This window comes from Lonchura striata, chromosome 8 (genome assembly GCF_050655825.1).
Source record: "Lonchura striata isolate lonStrDom1 chromosome 8, ASM5065582v1, whole genome shotgun sequence".
NCBI classification, from domain to species: domain Eukaryota; kingdom Metazoa; phylum Chordata; class Aves; order Passeriformes; family Estrildidae; genus Lonchura; species Lonchura striata.
Genome location: NC_140710.1, coordinates 10,425,904 through 10,439,866, shown reverse-complemented (window position 1 = coordinate 10,439,866; position 13,963 = coordinate 10,425,904). Strand labels below are relative to the sequence as shown.

General features: G+C 48.5%; 1 protein-coding gene across 2 annotated transcripts in view; it reads right to left on the bottom strand.

Annotated features, from left to right (window-relative positions):
- The window catches only part of ERI3 (ERI1 exoribonuclease family member 3), a 129,229-nt gene that overhangs the window by 49,925 nt on the left and 65,341 nt on the right, over positions 1-13,963 (bottom strand). The window lies entirely within an intron of this gene.

The window sequence follows — 13,963 nt, the reverse complement described above, 5'->3', positions numbered from 1 at the left end:
AGGCAGAGCTGATCAGGAGGACATGGCAGAGTACACCAGGTCCCTCTGACTCCCTCCCTGAATGACAGCAAGCCATGTAAGCCTGCCTGCCCTCCCCACTGCTGCCCTGCACCACCCCAGAGAGCTGGCAAACAAGCTCCAAACCAGACTGCTCCTTGTAATCGGAGTCAGTCAGTGTGTGTGTTACGCTTGAGTTGATGGCTGGTGTTAAATTCAATGCCTTGAGTATTGATTTCCTTGCACATCCCGGACTTTGTTAAAGGGTTAGCTGTGAACTGAGATCAAAGGGAGGTTAACTCGTTTCTCATAAGTGGTAAAGCAGACCTCTAGCAAACCCGGGCACCAGGCCTGCTCCACAGAGGATGCTCCATGCATGTTGTTAGCTAGCCCAGATGCCTCAAAAGCCAGATAAAGTCACAAAGCTGCCACAAAGCGGGGAATAAAAATGATCCCAGCAACTGCCCATGGACCCCCAAGCTATTATGAGTGCACACTGGGGACGGACAGTGTGGGTTAGTTCTTCTCCCCAAACTGTGCCCCACCACAGAGAGCTGCTCCCCTCGCTTGGCCACAGAATAAAGGGGGGAAGCAAGTCTTTGCTACCTGCACCCCCAAAGAAGCTACCCCTGGGGGCCTTGAGAAAGGAACAGGAAGACTGGGGTGTCCTAGGGTGGTGGAGAGGGAAGGCAGAGCTGCTGCTCCCCAGAGGACCACCTGTCAGGGACATGGCACCCTCCATGCCATGGCCAGGTGTAGAGGACAACTCGAGCCAACACTGCCATCAGCACCACCTCAACCCATGTGGCAACATGCCTGCTCCATTTTACTTTACTCTCTTCTTGGCTTTCCCTGCCCCACATAAAGAAGTTTTGGCACCAGGAGCACCAAAATCAGCAAGTTTTGCCAAGACAGTAAGAGTTAAGTGCACAAATAACATGACACTAACAAGCTTTACCTTTGTAATTTTCAAGGAATGGAGGCAGGGAAAGAGGTGTAGGAGACAATCTGAAATTGTTATCACTAGTATTAATGAATGCCCAGAGGCACCGAGCAAGAAGCATCCATTTCAGATGAACATCTGTCAACAGTAAGTGGTAAAATTTCAGAAGTAGCTAAGGTACTTCAAAGCCTGGATTGCACCAGTTTCCCAGGAGGCTTAAGCACCCAAATAATTTCTAACAGTAGGGCCCTGGCCCCTAAGTCATCTGGGCACCAATGATATTTCTCAACTCCTCAACTCCAAGATCTACTTGCAGCACAGTACAGCTTTCCAACAGCCACGTTTTTCTTCAAACGTTCACTGGGTTTCACTGGCACTGTACCTTCTACCCCAGGGTGGCAGCATGTCCAGTCCTCGCCTCCCTCTCCCAGTAGCCAGGCAGCTTCAGCTGAAGAAATTACAGTACACTTTGCCCCCACACCCTAAAAATCTCAACCCAAAGCAGCCAGCACTGCTGGTGGCATCATTCCCCCTGTCCTGCAGCATTGGTAGGTAAGAGGGACCCATCACAGCCCATCTTGGGGGTGAAATCCTCAGTGGCAGCTTCATTCCTCAGTACCTGTAGTCACATTTAACTATGAGATCCTCTGTATAGTGCTAAACAGGTAGTCCCTGCCCCTTCTTGCCCTCTCCCAAACTCCTGCCACCCAGTACTGCCCCAGCAGCCTCTTTGTTTTTAAGTGAAAGGTTTATACCAAAGTACTTAGGGAATATCTGCTCAGTGCCCAGCATACCAAGTGCTGAAGATTTCACTTAAACTCTCAGCATCTGTGTATCTCAACTAAATTAAGCTATTTGCTATAAAAGAGCACAATGACAGTAATGGAATAATAACAGCATTAATAAAACACAACAATCCTCAAATGAGAAGTGGACGCATCAGCTAGCTTCAACCAAGAGAAGAAGGCTATTTTAAAATCACACACAAAAACCATCTGGGGGTGGAGAAAACCAACAAAAGCTCCGAAACACAGAGGTCAGACTGAAATTATGTTTTTAACCTCAAAAGAAAGATGCTTGCCAGAGTCTTCCCAGCTAGAGAGCTCCCATGCCAGTTGGAAATTAATTTCCACAGCTCCCAGCAAAACAAGGACTTAGAATGGGTATGCTGGCTCCACAAAAGAGGGGGGGAAACACTTTTTGGGGGGAGGACACAGAATTGAAAGCCCAAAATAGAAGTGATCCCTCAGGCATCAGCAAGGTTTGTTTTTTGGGGACAGACACATTAGAGTAGGGGGTGATGCTGTGCTGAACATGTGAATGCTGAGCTAGTGACCAGGGCCAGATGCTGCTACATCATTATGCAAACATCCAGATGTCTCAAGCTCACCACACTGCCATTTCCATTTTGGTGGAAAAGTCGCCTTGACTCTATCCACAAATTCTTCCTCTTTCCTTTGTTTGGGATGAGGACAAGATTAAACACAAACCCTTCAGTTTCACAGTCACCTAAACACTGGCTGTTGCAAAGATAAAATAGCCCTGGGACCTGCAGTGGAGGTGGGAACAGGTGTACCTGACACAAAATCACTCTCTGCCCCCTTTATGAGATGAGATTTAGTACATGGTGATGATAAGAGCAATTAAAGGGCATTAAGTATGCTGTGTTGTATCTCAGAGGTCCAGCCACAGCTCTGATCCTGTCAAAGGCAACACCCCAAACTTGCCTTGTGGGGGACTGGGAGGGTGGGTGACCCTGGGAAGGGGAGAAGATGAAGCAAAATGAGACCTCTGTGTTCACCACCAGTTTCTTATTCACCACCATTGTAAGAAGTAGCAGGTTAGAGGCAGCAGCAGGTAGGTTCTTTGTGTTTCTCTTGCAGGTAAATTTCTCCAGCACAGGCCTTGCCCCACGGGCAGTGAAAGCCCAGTCCTTCCCTGCCCAGGCTCCATTTTAGCTGGCTGCCCCTGCAGAAGGTACCTGAGAGCTGCTCCTCTCCTCACCACAGCTGCCCAAAGCCCATGTGCAGATCCCCTCGAGGATAATGTGGCAGAGACAGATGTCACCTCTTCTCACTGACATGGAGGGAAACATGACCCAGGTCACAGCTGTGCAGGTGAGCTCACCACTGCCTACCCTTCCTCTGTGGCACAGCCTGAGCCACACAAGGCAACTGAGTTATCCCTGACTCCAAAAATGTGATAGGCAGAAGGCAGGGAGTGGCTGGCTGGCTTTCACACAGCACAGTGAATACCATCTTTGGGTCCACTTGCTGTTTAAAAAGCAGCCAAAGAGGGACAAGAGGTCAGTGGTATAGTGCCCACAGTGCCAGGCTCATGTGCTGCAAGATGGCTGGAAGCCTGCCGGGTACAGGACCATAGCAGATTCCTCCTGCCAGTCCCCTGAGCAAACTCGACTGACCAATCTCCAGGTGATCCTCCAAACTTGTACCTTTCTAAATTCCTATAGAGAAAATGCCAAAGCAGCAGTTGCCCCACACTTGAACAGGCTGCAAGTTTCTTTGTTTTCATTACAAATTCCAATCCTGACGCCTTTTTATTTTTTTTAGCCATTTCTGCTCTGCCCCCCGGAGGTGCTGCTGTGATTGAATGAAACACAACCCCAGGCTCCAATAAGTGTATTTCAATTACATCTGTCACCATGTAACAATGTAATGATATATCATGTGATATTAAATCCATGGTAATCATATCAGCGATTTTTTTAATAGTGCACTAATCACATTATTACATCTCAATAATTAACAACAGAAGGCCCAAAAATCCTGGATACAAACCAGAAAGCTCAGAGGGTGCCCAGCTCCTGCCTAGGAGAGCCCTAGAGAAGAGCAAGACAGCAAGGTGCTGCCTGGTGGGTATGGCACAAGGGAGCAAGGGCATAGGAGTCTGGCACCAGCACTGTTGTGCAGAGCATGCAGGTAAGGCCAGATTCTTTACCAGTCACAGACTGAAGGAGAAGCAAGTATTTTGGAGCTAGGAAGAGACACTTGTACATCCCATCTTGCACAACATTGCTCCCTTCTCTTCTGCTGCTCCTGAACTGCCACTTTTCCTCCAACAAACGAGCTCCTCTTCTCTGGTAAGTGCCTTGTGAAGGTGTCATCCTGAGGCAGACAAGCACTGCTGGTGCCCCACTGCAGAGGGAAGGACAATGTCTTGAAAAGGAAGGATGATCCTGCCAACACATTCTTACCAGGCTGCTGGAAGAATGAATGTAATTTTCCTTCTCCCCTTGCACCAGCTTGAGATGTGATTGAGAGAACCCCACCTCATAAGCCTTGCAAGGCTTGAAGTGACTCTGATTTATTTAGCAAAACAAATCTGTCAGCTTAAAACTGAAAACTGGTGAGAGTCCTTTGGAGGGACAGCGATCCTCTGGCTCATCACCTCCACTCAAACTCTTGCCTGAAAGGCTGGAGCAAACTGGGGCTGGGGCCCAAGGCACTGAATGACATTCCCTGTGTGGAAGGGAGTGACTCAGTTTTGTGTGAGCAAGCTGCTCCCCACAGTTCCTAGCTGTATTTTGCTCCTTGCAGGATGAAGGCAAAGGCAGCGGGGAGCAGCGGGCGGTAGCTGGTGCAGAGTGCCGGAGTGTGGGGAGTCCCGTGCCGCACCGTCCCCGGCTGTGACAGAGCTTTCTTCCAGCTGCAGCCTGGTCAATCTAGCACTTTCCACATCACAAGCTGATCTGAAGAGAGCCTCATTACCTGCCTTAAAGTTCCAGCCAAACACTTATCTCTTAAAGACAGGATTTAAGAAAAATTTGACTGATCGTTTCTCTCCTCATTTAGTTTGGCTGCTCTGAACCAATTCAACCTGTGAAGTTGAAATAGTGAGAACAGGAGGAAAACTGTGGGCAGGCAGTCACACCAAACACTGCACACAGCGTCCCAGCTCCCCTGCCAGCTCTTCCCAAAGGGTCACATCCTGGCTCAGGCTGATTGACACAGCCTTGTTCAGTGCCAGGAGTGGCCATGGAGCATTTCCCAACACTAAAGTAGAGACATCTCTTCCTCCCTACCCACAATGGGACAGGCATTTGGGAGATGTTTAAAATCCTGGTATCCCAACTGTACCTTTATGTATGCTTGGAAATGCCAACTGCATCAGTCCCAGACCTGGCAGAAAAGGATGAAGAGAGGGATGAGTCAGGACTGAGTCAGGACTGACCACCATCCCCACATCTTCAACTGACCCAGGACAGGATAGTCCTGTTCTTAATCTCATTGTATGTCTTCCTACTATCCCACTTTTCAGCTCCACTGTCCCCACAGCCATGCCACACACAGCAGGTAGATGACACCCAGCAATGCTCTGCTCTCTCCCCACTGGGCCCAGAGGCTGCAGAGAGGCTGGGGAGGAGAAGGTCACAGGGAGGTGAAGGGGCTCTCAGGGCCAAACAGGAGTTGCAGCAGCAAGAAAAGAGGCTGTGCTAGTCATTTAGGGGTGATCCTGCCAAGGGCAGGCACGCAAGACAGATGGATGCACACCTTGCTGGCCAACGCAGTGCAGTTGGACTTTCTCTCCTTCCCTCATTTCTCTTTTTTTTTTTCCCTTTTAATTTTGTCTTGGAAGCCACGATCCTTTAAAGATGTGCACGTCTCATTAGCTCTACCTTGAGAATCATTACTGTTCCTGCCAAGGCAGGAGCAGAGCTCAGCCTGAGCACGGGGGAGTCCATTACCTTGTAGTTAAAGGGACATTGACAACTCTGGGCTGCCTGGTGGTCTGACTCCACCTTGGAAGCAGGATTGCTCCTGCACACTGCTGTTCCCCCTCCTCTTCTGAGCAATAACCCCCTGCTTAACCCAGGCAAGGTGCAAACCTTGCAGTGATGGGTTGTCCCACAACCACCACCAGACACATCCCCCTGGACGGGGATTTGTAGGGCCAAGTCTATGCCCACAGCCTCTGGGGCAAGGGGCACTGAAGAACCCAAACCTTCCCACCACATTGCACACAGTCTTCACACAACCACATCCCACTTCAGCAAATGCATGCTCTCGGGTGGGACCATGAGACCCAAGCCCAGCCGTGACCAAGCAGCAAGCCCAAAATGTGCACAGAGGCCATACTAGGGGGTGGAGTAAGGACTCCCATGAAGGACCCTGGGACAAGGGCACAGTCTCCACATATGAATACCTGGTGGCATAACTTCAGCAAGTTCTGTCCTTGCTTCAAAGTGCAACATAACCTACACCTATGAGTTTGTCCCTAGCTTTTCTGGCTCTGCAGGGTGCAGTGTGGGCCACCACATACCCAAAGGTGGGGTGGAAGAAGGGTTCAGGTGGGTGAGTATGCAGTGATGGGTAACCCCAGAAAAGAACCCTACTCACTAAAGATGCTGTCCAGAGAGTCCTGTTTTAGCCCATAGCTCCAGGCTGTTACTCTCTGTGGCTGTTCCCAGTGCCTACTTTGCCCCACCCCAAGGTTGATAACAGGAAACCTGGCTCATGTTATGCAAGGGGAGAACCCCTCACTCAGGAGATGTCAGGGCAAAGACTCCAAAGCAACTTCTGATGAAATAGCCCCTGCTTTCTTCTAGCTCCACAAGGGTTTTGAAACGTGGTGCAGTCCTCAGGAGTCAAACACAGCAGGGTACAGCCCTATGAAGATGATCCTGCTTCTTTGTGCCTTGCACGATGGGAGCTCTGCTGCAGCCACACTAAGTCATCACTGCTCTCTGCAAAGCCACGGCAGGAGACAATAACACACAGCCATGGCTCCAAGCCACACTCCAAGGAAGGATCCTACCTCCACACGAGGCTGTCCAAGAACTTGACAGGACTCCGTTTGAAAAAGATGTTGAAAGAAATGATCTCTTTAAGTGCAATGGGAGATATTTGTCTCTGATTTACCCTTGGCTTTTTGCTCTGGTTCAGGTAGGAGCGGTGTGGGATGGCTGGCAGATCTGAGAGCATGGCACGCCCCAGCGGGCAAAGCGAGCAGTGCGGAGGAAGGCGCGAGTCAGTTTGGAGTGCTCCCCATTTATCAAACTCACGCAGCCCGCCAGCAGAGCGAGTCTTTCCATCATTACAGCTCTCAAAATCCGATTCATACCACTAATCCTGCCTTCATTCTCCCAGATTAATAACATCTCTTTCAACCTTCACAGTGTGATAAATAGACAAAGAGAGAACAAAAGGAGAAACAGAAGTGAGAGAAAGAGCCAGAGCAACTCCACATAATAAAGAGAACCAAGAAAGGGGAAAGGAGAAAAAAGGGAAAAGAAAAGGGAAAGAAAGGAGCTGGCACACTTGACTCTGCCATTTACTTTAGCAGATTCTCCAGAAGAGCACCCTGCCATCCTTAAAGAATGTAAAACATTGCTCAAAGGAAAGGCTCGTTAGCAACCCTGACCAGCCCAGGTTTGCTGGAAATCTTTTTACTTCCAACCTCTGCTCAGGTCAGCACTGAAAATGAGTTTGTTGGTTTCTTGTTCTGCTCCTCCCCAGACTCCCACAGAGGCAAAGCCTCCAGCACAGCCTTGCTCTCTCCTTTATTTAAGCACCAACTTCTTGGAGGGGAAAGGAGGCTTTGGATTGTGTCTGTTCAGGAGTGTCCCAGCAGCTCAGCAAGCCCAAAACAGGTTGGCAGAGCAGCAGTGGACTGACACAATAAGGGCTGTTCCAGAAGCCAGGATCATGCATGGATTTTGGGATGGGGATGAAGACCACAACCATGATGACATGGAGCATCATGCCATCAGTCTGGCTGGAGGGCCAGAGGAAAGATGCCTGCATGAACAGAGCAGAACTGAAGCAGGGTGTCACAAGCCCCACCTCCCCAGGCTACACTTCTCTGTCCCCTGCCTTGTTCATTGGGAGGGAGCTCCTAACCCTGCCTGTCTTTCATATCCCAAGTCCACATTTAGGCCACTGGAGTACCACTGATGATTGTGGAGCATCAGTCCCCCTGCTCCAAGCAAGGGAATGGCACTCACAGGTACCCCATCCCCAGCATTCCTCTACTCTTATTTGTTCAGAATCAACTGAGCCCTGGGAAATGCTGATCGTACAGCCCAGGACCCCAGAAAGCCAGCCCCACTGCCCCTGAGGCACATGGACAGAGACATTTAGCTATTTCCCACCCACAGCTTTCACCACAGCTGTGCTGTTCAGCTTTTTCACTCTGCCATGCTGTATTGAACACTCCATACACTCTCCAAGTTATTTTAATAATTAAAAGTTTATTGGCACATTTTTCCCATACAGCTTCCACATTTGCCTGATTTGCTTTCCAGTGAGTGACTTCCCTTGGTTCAGTCCTTTCACAGGATGCACACCTGCAAAACATTTCCCCTGCTTTCCCCATAAGGAGCATCCACCCCCTCTTGCAGCCAGCCCATCCCTGGGGACTCCTGGCAGGTGCTGTGCATACTGAACACCACCATGCCAAGTCCAGATGAGCAGCTCAGGCACAGGTCTGGATTTCTGGCCAGGATGGTGCTCTATTATGGCACTCTCAGCCCCTGTGCAGAGGCTGGGCTAGGTTGTTTTTTTTTCACCTCTCTTCTTTTATACTGTTCCATATTACTCCAGGCTTTGAAGTACAGAGAAAAGCAACACTCAATGTGCTTTTTTTCTTTTTTTTTTCCTTAAACCTACCTTTATCATAGCAAATCTTTTCCTTCTCCGCTGTGTCGCTGGAGATAGATATCAAGCAAAAAAAATGTCTCCCCTTCTAACAATGGGTTTCCCTTCCCTTCTGAACTTCAAATAGAAAACTCTTATCTACAGCCACAGTTGACCAGAAGAAGAAAAGAAATGAAAACAGACATATGAACTGAACCCGGGCTCTCTTTCTATTCACTTGGAAAAGCTGTGCTGGGTTCTTCACACAGAGATGCTCTGAACATGTTTATAGCAAGTATTTACTCACTTCAATAGATATCCACCCACCATGGAAACCCACCTTTCCTCAAGAACAATTCTCTGCTCCATGTATCCTTTTCAATCTCTTCCTTGCCTAGCAAACTCCATACACCTGGGCCATCCAGCACAACACCACCTACACCTAAAGCTGGGGACAGCAAGAGCTCTTCAAACTCAGCTAAGAGAAATTGCAGTGGTGCCCCTGGTACACAGAAAGCATCACTTCTGTATAGTGCAAGTTCTTTAAATGACAGGTCAGACCTTGCTGGCTGTACTTGCACAAGATGCCTTGCACAGGCTGAGACCAAGCTGCTTCAGCCACCCATGACCTACCCACACACCCACGTGCAGCACCCATGTGCCACTGCTGGTGCCAGCCAGTTCCTCCATTTTGTTTTAACACTCCCCTTTGAACAATCTTCTTGCCTGTGATGGAGCTGTTCCAAGGACAAACATACAGACCCAGAGAACTTATTTTCCTTCCCCACTTTGAACCCTGGGTACAGACGTCTCCTGTCCTGGCTTTCCTCCCCTTCACTGGCTTCATCTCTGGAGGGGCACTGCCAGGTCTCAAGCTGGGTTGAATACCCACATACTGGGACTCACTGAGGTCTAGTTGCTGTCAAGCCACCCCTGCTCTCTGCCCAGTTAACAGAAGTTAAAATGTGAGCACTGTGCTTGACAGATAGCATTTCTCCCACGTCATAGTGCCAGGACCAATACACACAGCATGAAACACAAGGAGGCAGGCACTACTGCCTTCCCCACCTCTCAGTATGTCCTGCTGGGCTACATGTGCTTCCTGAACCTTCCTGCTTTCAGCCTTGACAGCCTTGTCACACAAGCCTTGGGGAACTTGGCCTTACAGCCCTGGAGCACCTCCTGCACCACAGAACTATTTCTTCTAACCCTCTCAAAGCCTCCCTGAGTTCAGTCACAAATTCATTCACAGGAGACTGCTGGACAGACAAACTGTCTTCCTCACCACACATGGCATCATGGGCTCTGCCACCAGAGATGGACACAGCTATTGCCACATGTTGTCCCCCAGCCTACCATGGGGACCAGAGTCAAAGAGACTCATTGATGGAACTGCAATCAAATTACCAAAACAGCTGGGGCAGAAGACTGGAAACTTTCCAGATAATTCTCCATTAGAAAGAAGAACTTCCCTTCATCAAAACCCAGATCTCATTCTCATCCAGGGAATTTGGAGCTCCTGGCCAAAGGGAGGATGAAATCCTACCTGAGACATGGGCAGAAATCCTCCACAGTCACACTTGGGGGCAATGTCCAAGTCCAGTCTCTAACTCATTTGGACTGGAGACAGTTTTGGTAACTACCTGGCTCAAAGCAGCTCTCAGCCACAAGAGCCCATCCTGTGGCCCCAGCTGCCCAGCATGCTCTACTGCAGTACCCCACCAAGCTTCCCAGGCAGCAGCATTATTCTCTTCATGTTAAACTCCTCCGTGCTCTTCCCATGGGGCAGTCCTGGTGTGGCAGAAGGCTCCTCCCTGTGGGGCTACAATGGGAAGATCCATCAGACAAAGCACCTTCTCTTTAAGCTGCCTGATGACAGATGTTCAGCCAACGGAGCAGTGGGATTGGCAGAGCACTGCAGAAATGCTTTATAATTCCTGCTCCTCTCCTCCTTCCTCAGACTCTCCTGGGAGAGAGGCGATGATGAACGGTGACATAACTGACTGTTCCCAATCAAGGTAATGTAAGTAATGACAGCTGACGTGATTCCTGGAACGTGCAGGCGCTCCTGGCCCACGTGCCTTGCCTACCACAGGCAGCACCGCCAGAGCTTGTGGAGGGAGAGGAGACCAGAGCATAAAGCCTGGCTAGGGTACAGGGAGAGACAGTCCCAAGACAAGAGGCTGTCTCCAAACCAGCTGCAAATAACTCATTACATCAGTCTGCAAACACAGCAGGAGCCAAGGGAGGTGGATAGCATCTACATCATGGATCAAACCCTTCCTGGCCTGTGTACAATGCCTGCCCCACACCTGGACACCACACCAGAGTGACACCTGAGACTGTAGCACCCCTCGTCCTTAGGAGGTGGTGTGTGGGGGTCTTGCTTGGTCCCTCAAGGTTCAATGAGGCTTTTATTGCTCCAGACCTGGCCCTGCTCCCCCCATCGTCCATGACTATCTGGAAACGGAACATTACATCAATAACCTGGACCTCACCTCCCCATGCAGCTGCTGCACAGGCAGAACTATGTCATCTGAACTCAAAGCAAGGGGGTGCAGCAGCCAGAGACTGCACATATGGGTGTTCAGAGACTAACAGAGGGAAAGAAAATACTGTGCAATCTCCTACCCACAGTCCTCTTCCAGAGCCTCAAAATTAGTAGGCAAATTTCATATGCAGAGAAACGACCGATTAATAACCCAGCATTGACTTAAGAAGACCCTGAATAATACATAGTGCTTGTACATGGAAGGAGAAGTCAAGTCCTTCTGCCTATCAAGTGTATCTGCCTCCCAAGCACCAACACCTGATGAAAAACCTCCCTGCCAGCCACACACAGTTCTAAGCAGCTCTTCAGAAATGGCTTTTGTTAAGATGAATTGTAAAACTTTGCACCAAGTTTGGCTGGCACTTGGACAGGTCCAAATATGGTGTTAGTTTAAATGTAATTAGTACTGTCCGTTAATAAAGTCCCTTTACAGCTGCCGAGCAGAAGACACTGCGGAGCATTTGGAGCCTTAACCATGAGGCTGCCCAAACCTCTCCTCCACCCTGTCTGCACTGCAATCCTTCCAGTAGCTCAGCCCTGTCAAGAAAAAGTCAGATCCAAATAGACAGAAGACTGGCAGAAGTTTAGATGCAGGTGCTGGGCTCCACCACACCATAATGACAGCAGATGAAGCTATGAATGAACTATTCCCTTGCACAGCTTGATTCCAGCTTCTGTTGTTTAATGTTGGTTTTGGTGTGAGACACTTGAGCAGTGGCATCAGTATCCCTGTGTGGTACTGTCTACTTTCCTAAATAATGATGTCTGGAGAAAAATTTGCTCCCTCTTTGAGAGTATTCCAAACCAGAAAAATGGTGTTTACCTTGGCAATAGCCATTTTTGTGTAGGGGATACATACAAAATGCTCATTCCGAGAGGGGTGAAATGCTGCACAGCACTAGGGATTTGTGTAGGCAGCTTCAGTGAAATACTGTGTATCTCAAGTGAGTTAATTTTTGAGATGGGGAGAAAAACTGAACAGCAGCTCAGGCAGAGGTTCCCAGCAACTGGTCATTCTGACTCTTGCGGCTGAGTGACTCTCCTGTGCATCATGAGGATGCTGCAGAGATTTAATGCCTGCAAAGCAATTTGAAAGTGAAAAGCCTCACAAACAAGCCTTGTGGCTGAAGTCCAGAGGCAGGAGAGACGAGACCTAATTTCTATTTCAATCTCTGATATGGATTCAGAGGAAAATCATCCAATCCCCCATGCCTCAGTATCCCCACAATAACATCTGTTGAGTGGCCTGAGCCTAAATTCATTCATGTCTTTAAAGAATTTTAATATCTACTACCTGAAGACCAAAGGACCATCACTACACAAAACATGAGCTGTGTACAGCACAAGGTCAGAAGGCATTTTAAAAAGAAGCCACCCAGTGCAAAACACAATGGAATAAAAGTGAGCAGGAAACAAGATTTGCCTTCTTCAGATGTAAATGAGTGCCAGCTAGCAGCAGAGCTCCAAAGACACCCATTTTAGCACCAGAAAGAGTTTCTACAAAGGGACCCAAGAAAAAAATGTGATAAACAGGCTCAGTTCTCAGAGTTTGATTTCCAGAGTAATAAGCACAGAAACTGAGCCCAAAGGAAAGATCTGTATTAGAATCCAAATCCAATCATTCTGATAATAAAGAAAAGACATCTGAACTGGTGCAGAACTATTTCCAGAGAGAAGTTTGTCTCCCCATCCCTTTAACATCCTGCAGTGGCTCAATGGAAAAATACTTAAGAAGTTGCAAGTTTGGTCATAATGTGTAAAAAGCCCCTGAAATGCGACATCATTTACTCTTCTGTGGTATTGCTCAGCAGAGCTAATAAATCTTGCATGAGCAGAGCTGATTCTAATTTTCTAATATGAAAAGGCATTTGGATTGAGAGAGAGGGGAAGATAAAAGTGATTGAATCTCCAATAGCCCAGCGTCAGTGACAAGAAACATCCTGCTATGGACCCCAAGGAAGAATGGCTCCCCCTCCTCCCTGAACCACAGGCACACTCACCTGCTTGCACATCCAATTCTCCCTGCTTTCTGCTCGCCACGTCTCAGTCTCCCCTATTGACAGGACGTGGTTTTAAACACAGTTACACAAGTTATCATTTCTGCCTTTTGATCAATCTGAATTTTCAGGACAATTACCCCCTTAATCAATGATTGCTATCAGCAGCCCCTTGGATTCTTCACCAAGGCAATCGTGCCGCCGGGGCAGACAGCGTGTGCATATGCAATGAAGCTGCGGGAGGCACAAGTCCATCTTCCCCTGACGTAGTCATCAGCTGAAAGGGTGGAGAACTGTGAAGGCCACTTCAAGGAACACCTGACGTAAAAAATAAGTGGAGGGAATTAAAAGGGACGTTGTGCGAGGTATCTGTGACACAGCTGGGCTGGGGGGATCAGGGACCTGCTGAACATAACATCGAGTTGAAAAATAAGCCAACTAACCCAAGAGATTTAACATCCACCAAAACCATGTATTTAAGAGCTATCTATAGCCAGCACTAACCATTCTTAATGAGGCTAATAAAGTCAGTTTCCAATTAGAGACTGAAACACTAGAAGAAGGAAAGGCAGAGAAGCAGCTTTTAAAAACCTCTGAAGATGTGGGATTTGGATATGGGGCTTTCTTTATTTTTTTTTTCCATCAGAAATTACTTAATATCACCAAAATGCCCCTAGGATTTACGCACACAAAGCAAGCCCCCTGCTGCTGTTCCTTGGCAGGGTATGTGTTTCAGTAATTGATGTTTGCACAGAACCTCAGATCTTGGAGGATGTGGCTCCTTTGAGGCATCTCTCAGCACCACAGAAACATGGCCTCAGGTATTTAGACACCACAGGAAACCTCAAAGCAGCCAAAACCCAATTGCAGGGGTTGTGGG